Source organism: Etheostoma cragini, unplaced genomic scaffold (assembly GCF_013103735.1).
Source record: "Etheostoma cragini isolate CJK2018 unplaced genomic scaffold, CSU_Ecrag_1.0 ScbMSFa_1523, whole genome shotgun sequence".
Taxonomy (NCBI): Eukaryota; Metazoa; Chordata; class Actinopteri; order Perciformes; family Percidae; genus Etheostoma; species Etheostoma cragini.
In genome coordinates, this window is record NW_023265587.1 from 1,028,435 (window position 1) to 1,036,264 (window position 7,830).

A 7,830-nucleotide genomic window follows, 5' to 3' on the forward strand; every position below is an offset into this window, starting at 1 on the left:
GCCCTGTGAGCTAACAGACACTAACTAGCACCCTAGAGCCCTGTGAGCTAACAGACTCTAACTAGCACCCTAGAGCCCGGTTAGCTAACAGACACTAACCAGCACCCTAGAGCCCTGTGAGCTAACAGACACTAACTAGCACCCAAGAGCCCTGTGAGCTAACAGACACTAACTAGCACTGGTCACTGCTGTTGTCTTAAAAACAACACAGATGGGACAAAATGTTGCATTTACTGGTAAACTTGTCACCGACGTATTACCCGAATGCTATCTGTTGAGTTGTCCTCCCGTCCCTCTATCCTCTGTGACTGTCTACATCTAGAAACTAAGCTGCGCGTTGCAGGGAACAACTCTGACTGGCACATGATCAGACAAGGGTTTACAGAGGGGTAGATTGGCTTTGCAAAAAAAACAGAGCGTTTTATGAAGTGACGCATTTAAAATATCGCTAGATCACGCAACGTGGGAAGCCAAAATGGAGATCGTGATTAAAAATTGATTAATTGTGCAGCCCTAATGTAAGCAGAGGGAAAGGATTGCCTTGTTAGGCCACAGAAAATCCAGTACTGTTTCACCGGAATAAAAATAACTTAAGCCCCCGACATAGAAATATTAATGTCCGTGAAAAAAATCAATAGAAATCTGATACTGACATGTAGGAATACAGAGACTCATGCAAGAAGTAGGATTACTGTCAATGCAGACATGATGTAGGACAAAACAAGTACAGATAATTCTGTGGTTTAGAAACATAATAGAGAACAGCAGATCACAACATTCCAAAAATATCTAGTGTGTTCCAAATCGCGCACTTCTGTACTAAATACTAACTTTTTGAGCACATAGTGCGTTCACATTGTCGAAGTGCGGTCAAATGCAGTACACTTTAATACCCAGATGGTGCACTCAAAACGGGCAGAAAATTGAGTGCGTATCGATGGACAGTTTCCACATTCAACGGTCGCCATCTTGGCTACGTAGCGGAAGGGGCGGGGCAAACAACAGTCAAAAAACGTTAATTAATCGCGGCCGAAAACGTGATAGCGAGGACGACAGAGATATACAAATGTAAGTTGAACATGAGTCTTTTTGCTATACTTATAACATATTATGTACCTGTATTTGTATATTTGGTTCATCTTACAGTTTTTAAATTCATTTTTATCTCGAATCATAATGTTTTTCGGTACCATAATTTGACGTGCTAGCAAGCTAACCTTAGCTAGCTAACAGTGGCAGTTTAACCAGATTGGCAAATAAGTTATAAGATAACGTTACATGTGTTGTAGTATATTGTTGTTTGTGTTAAACTATCGTCCCACTGTAGACGATTTTAGTGGTAAAAGTGTGATCTTAACAAGTTGGACATAATCCGCTGTGAGCGTCAGCTCAGCAAAATAGTGATCAGCTGATTGTCTGCCGGTAACGTTAACAGTAGCGTAATGTTAAAACGTATCCGCGGCTACTGCCTCCACCTGATGTATATCCTGTTTATACTGCCTCCACCTAATGTCTCTTCAGGGACAAACGAGGAGTAGAGGGCCATCATTTAGGGGTGACGATGGCCATCAGATCGTAGAAGGATCCCCTGGAAAGTCTGAAGTCCCCCATCAGGTCCCTGTCCCCATCAGACTAGCGATGGCCTTGTGGGGAGCCTGCAGAACTACAAGCACATTTTTTAAATAAAATTATGTTAAAAGTATTTGTGCTGACAAACTGCCTGGGAGCTCCTCCCATTCAATCAGTGGTGAACCAGGTGGAACAAATCTTCCAGGCAATCTGGGTGTGCCAGTACCTGGCTCTGTTGTTGTCTTCAAACTGCAGTGGAAGGAGCATTGAGAGCACTCACAAGACCAAGGAAATGTCATCTTTGTGAACAAGGTGATTGTGCAAGACCAAGCCCTCCACAAAACTGTGAAGGACAGCCGGTAAGCGCCATATTGGCCATGTTTGGCTAGATTGATTTAAGCAGTGCAGTGCTAATGATGCTCTGGAAAACAGACTTTTAACTTTTGTTGACTTTGATAGGACGTTTTTGCAGTGGTATTCGCAACTTTAAATGTTGTTTGGTTTTATCAAACAAGTGGGGTATAAAGGAAAAGTAAGGAAGCCAAATCAATTGTTTGAGAAAGAATGTGTTTGAAATGGTTAAAAATAATTTAAACGTTGTGGACATCTTAACAATAAAAAGAAAGGTATTTGGCTAAAGATACTTGGTTAAAAGACAAGAAAACATACAGTTTGAAAATTAAAATACCGACAGATGTTTGTTTTGGTACAACATATCTAGTTGTGTGGCTACAATGATACCTGGTAATAATTCTTTATTAGAACAATACGGCTTAAAACGAAGGATTAGGAACCAAATGAATTTTTTACTATTAAAGAATATTTTGTATTGCATTTGGCTAAAATATGAATTTGGCTAAAAATGTACTGACTCTTATCATTTAATTTAAAATGGTGGGTATTTATTTTGATTACATTTGTTTAAAATTGGAACAGTTTATAATAGCAGTAATGCGTGTATCTGAGTTAAATGTGAATAATTATGTTTATTTAATTTGGCTGTCAAACTCAGATAATAATTTGTATTTGTCGTCTCTCTTTTTAGGTTTTTCACCCGTTTACTCCCCACCAAGGAATGGTTAATAAAAGACACGTTACTTATTTTTACAGCAGAAACATAAGTATATACATATAAGAGTGGACTGCAAAGAATAGGTATAGTTAATGAATAGAAAACAGTGCAACAAGAACGAATATTACAATACAGTTGTGTGTGCTGTTTGTGTGCCGTGACATGACGGCGGTGTCGCAGTCATCATCCTGGCGTGACACGGAGCAAATAAAAATATCACATTTATTTTGTTAAAATATCAAAAACAAAGCAGGAATTATTTTCCGATAAACACAATAGGAGACTGCAAGGCTCTCCCTGGTGAAATTCACAATTTTACAGAAGAAGAGATTAAATGTGATCGTCATTTCCGGTAAGTGCACATGGAAGTCGCGATTGGAGACGACACTCCTCTGTCAAAATGTACGCACTATTAAGATAGTACGTAGTGCACGAAGTGTACTGTCTGTAAATGCACTAAGGGAAGTGCGCGATTTGGAACACACTAATCATCTGGCAGCTATTCCTGTAGCACAGATTAAATCCCATCTCTGAACAGATCCTGTTTTCATAATGATACCTTTACATAATTTCTGGCCCCACCATATTAAGCATCTTAAATACTGTATTTATATGTGTTTTTATACACACACACACACACACACACACACACACACACACGTGTTTTTTTTTTTGTTTGTTTTTTCCTTTTTACTCTATACTGACTGCTATTAGGAGAGGATGTCTCCAACAGAATTTTATTTTACCAATCTATCTATCTATCTATCTATCTATCTATCTATCTATCTGTTGTACTCAGCTTCAGTGAATCCAAATGTAAAACGTAGAGCCTGACCAATACAGATCTTTAAGGCCAATGCCTATACCAATATTAGGAGATTTCTGATAAGGACAAGAACAATTTGTTAAGAATCATTTTCCAAGTGACCATAAAAAGTCTTATAGGAATATCCCTACAATATGATCCTTTAATCTGGAAGAATGGCATGTGGAGCACCAGCTGCAAGTGTGTCACCTTGCAAAATCCAAACTGTATTACACTTAAATGCAAGGTGACTCAGCGCTCACTAACACCCAATCATCTGATCCACCATATTGACATGTGCATGGGATGCTGATGAGCCCAATGGCAAGGTCTAAACTCCTGTGGTGTCAAGGAGACTGTGATGACCTCGGACTGCTCCATCCCTTTCTAAGAGAAACACTGCGGCCGCTCTGCCTTCTACCTGACTGCTGGACCATAACGAACCGCACAAAACAATCCCTGCTCCCGAGACAGAGAGGAAAATGAGAGAGAGAACAGAGGGAGCCATAGCTCCACTACAGAGCTGCACAGGGAGAATGTGTATGACGCACACAGCCTGAGCTGAATAGAACGTGTCTGTGTTTCTGTGTGTGTTACCTCTTGCATAACAGAGAAGAAGGAAAAGATGTGAGGATCAGATGTTAGCACATTCCCCCTAAAGATCGTTATTACCATTGTGCGTTTTAAAGGATTTGTGGACATCACAAGTAAAAACTACAAGTTACAGCAGCAGACAACCTTCCTGTGACCCCAAAATAACCTTCTACGAATCGAGTAAACACAAGGAAAAGGCCAAACTGGAAGAAGGGATCGAAATCACCATCTATATGTGACCTGCCAGCAGTAGCTGGTCAAATATGAATCACCTCCTTGTGTCAGCCTTGGGTTGTCGACAGCAATCTGACGACGACGGTCTCCAAGAGACAAATTCAGGACTCATCATCAGGCTGTAGTGTGATGTGACCTCAATGTATTAGCATCTGCTACCCTAATGGAGCCTTCCTACACACATATACACCGCGTGAAAACAGCCGAAAGAAGCCTCAAGAGGGAGATTATTCACACAGGAACATAAACAGAATTTTCTCTTGATCAAGTGCAGCAAAGTTTGACCACATACAAAAAGAAGCACGGAGGCAACAGGGCTGATGCAGCATGCACATGTGCAAGAGAGCGCAGGGAGGTGAATGGAGGACCTACCTCATGCAGCTTGGGTAGCAGAAAGCACCATTACATTCACAACACACAGCCTCTGACAGGAGGACGAGAGACAGAGAGAGAGAGAGAGAGAGAGAGAGAGACACATGACATCACCATATTTTTCTTCCTCCTCCACTGAAATGTAGGCTAGTGCTACAGGGCTGCCGGTTTTGGTGGCAGAGCAGCAGCGAGAGCTCCCTCTGTGTGTGCAATGACAGAGGAGTAATCTTTTCATATCAGCATCCCTTGCTAAATGTGACCGCGATGTATTGTGGTCTACAACCCTATTGCTCACTCACTCACTCACACACACACACACACACACACACACTAATCAATACCAAAGAAAACATCCCCACAGACAGTACAAACATGCACGGGTCGCTACATTTCTAACCCTAAAGCACGTTTGATCCAGACACTCTAATAGAGCTCTGGACTTGCAGCTGACTGCTGTTGGTGGTGGTTGGTTAGTGTCAATCGCTCAAGTTTCTCATTGGATTAGAAAGTCATTTTTTATTCTAAAAAGGTCTGGTTGCAAAATGACATGCTCGGGATCGCTCTATGGAACCACTGAATGGTCAACACTTACAGGGGACAATTGGACCCTATTTATCTTCATTGGACAACATTAATGTTGTTCGGATAGAATCACGTCAGTATTATTTTCCCAAAAAAATAAGAAATGTTCCATCGATGAAGGCAATGGAACAAAAACAATTTCTTTTTTATTTTGCGGCATTTATTATACAGCTGAAGATGTGAAAGGGAGGAGAGAGAGGGGCGCAGGTCAGAATTGAACCTGCGGCCACTGGGTCGAGGACTGAGCCTTAGTGCATAGGGCGCCAGGTGAGCAATCCAGGCGGCCAAAACCGATTTTATGTGTGTTGAAACTTCACCCTTAAAACAACTTGGTGGACCGAGGGACCACAGCAAGCAGCTGCACCTTTTAGTTATGTCAGCTTCATGCTGTAGGTCTCATTAACTCAGTCTAATGTGTTAAAGCCTAACTAGATAGTTTGCTGGGAAACTTTCCTTCCATGAGTTCTACATGCAAGTCCTCTTCGATCTCTTTAATAAAAACTACAATTTAAATGAGGACAAATACTCTGAAGTTAAACTTTAACGCCTTCACAGCTCATCAGAGGATCCTCCAGCCTCTTAGTAGAGCTGCAAAGATTATTCAATTAATAGGGTAGGTGCCCGTTCTGTTAACGGTAACACATGTACAGTTATTCTACTATACAATAGCACGTACAGAACAACTAGCAGGGCGTGGGGACGTATCTGGTCTGGTTATTCAAGCACCCATCTGTGGTCTCGCTCCTCCAGCTCTGGTTCCTAGAACCTTTTTGCCAGTCCTCTCACTCACTCCAAACTTTCTGTCTGCTGCTCTATTACCGTTTTTGGCTGCATATTTTACCACCTGCACTTTGTAATCTGTGTTCCTGTACTATTATGTGTGGTGTGTGTATGTATTAGTGCAGCTGCAGGGGAAAAATGCCGCCGACAAAAGGAGCAGGAGGTGTATGTACAGAGACAGAGAGACATCTCCTGAATGTAATCTCCTGAATATAAAACAACATAATATCCCACGTCTTCCCATCATCCCTCCGGAGATAGATGCATCACGTTAAAGTGAAATACACAGCTGTATGGAGCTGGAAGCCGCTGGTGAAGCATCAGCCGGACCGGCCGTGTCTACTTACCTGTGGCACCAGAGGCTGTAGAGCCGGGGTGCAGCAACTTGGCTATCTGAGACACCAGCGGATGATCAGACAGGATGAGAAACACAGACCAGCCATCCCTTGAAATGAATGGAGACTAGTTTGTGGTTGTGAAGAATTGCATAAAATAACCAAAATCAGGTTGTTGGTCACCAACTGACCGTGCAAGTATGGCCACCACATCACCAGGCTTCAAGATCCAAATGTTTCACACAGCCACTGAGATTAACTCCACTACACCACTTCTTCCACTTCTCTTTAACATATTAATATATTACTCACCATCAACATTTCTCCATTTATTCTTTTTAGCCACACCACTCCTGGAAACAGCTTTGGACAAAATCCCCCCTGTGGCTAGCATGAATATCCACCTAAACTATCTCCCTCATCATTTCCCACATCTTACAACATGTGGCCTGCAAACGAGCTTTGGAATAAAAGACTAGGGAGCTCGTCTGACCTTACTGGATGGTGCACAAGTCCTGACTTTGTGAGGAGATTACGCCACTGCAGTTGAAAGTCATCTTCAGTTGGAATAATGAGAATAAAGACAGTCACAAAGGCCAAAGACTTGTAATATGGAGTGTGTAAAGAGTGAGTTCTGCTAGAGATTAAAGTGGGAGGGAAGACAGAGCCCATTCTCCAACGATACCTCAAAGTTAAAAATCTCTGTTAGAGAAAGAGGCCTTCTTTTCCACAAACACCAGCAATTATCTGCTAAATCCCTGCCAGGCGTCTCAGTAAAGCTCGCACAACCAAAATACAAGGTGGAGGGATGGGCCCTCAAAGAGCACTGATCTACACAAACTGTTACAACAGAAGCTGGAGAGCAGAGGCTTTGAGACAATGCTAAAATGTTGAGAAGAACAGCACAAAAAGTAAATAAGGGAGATAAGAGAGGAAGCTTTAAATCATCTCATCTCAAAAGAAAGGTTTTGTCTTTAATGGAAATAAAGATGCAGAAACATCATTTTTGACTAACTTCTTCTTATTCCCCACTTGCGCTCCCTGAATGCAGAGTTACTTGTGTTAAAGTATGCGAATTTGAAGACCACATACATTTTCTCCAGCTAGCTACCAAACACATACCTCAGCCAAATTAAATGTTATCAGCAAATGATTATTTTTCAAGGTCCCACTCCGATGCTCTGTACCAAATTTGGCAAAGATTGGCCATTGGGGGGGCAATAATCAGCGTTAATTTGGTTTGGCCGATTACTAAATACATCGGATCTGGGTTCTGCTTTCGCACGCTCGTTGGGGCTGACTTGCACAGGGAGGCTTGGACCCCATCATAACTAATTGCAGTTCTACTTATTATTATTAATACTAGTCATAGTTTAATTATCGTTCCTACTGTTACTATACTTGCCACTGTTCATGTCATTCCATTATACCCACTTGTATAATTATTATGAGTCATCTTTCTCTCTCATATTCCCCCCCCCCCCCCC

General features: G+C 41.8%; 1 protein-coding gene across 8 annotated transcripts in view; it reads right to left on the minus strand.

The window, feature by feature from the left end:
* osbpl8 (oxysterol binding protein-like 8) overlaps positions 1 to 7,830 on the minus strand; it is an 83,106-nt gene that overhangs the window by 67,354 nt on the left and 7,922 nt on the right. For 2 of the 8 annotated variants that reach the window (XM_034865398.1, XM_034865406.1), the window contains exon 2: positions 4,647 to 4,698. The exons of the other annotated variants lie outside the window; for them this stretch is intronic. The gene's annotated coding sequence lies outside the window, so the exon portion shown is untranslated. The remainder of the gene's footprint in view (positions 1 to 4,646; positions 4,699 to 7,830) is intronic. 8 annotated transcript variants of the gene reach the window in all.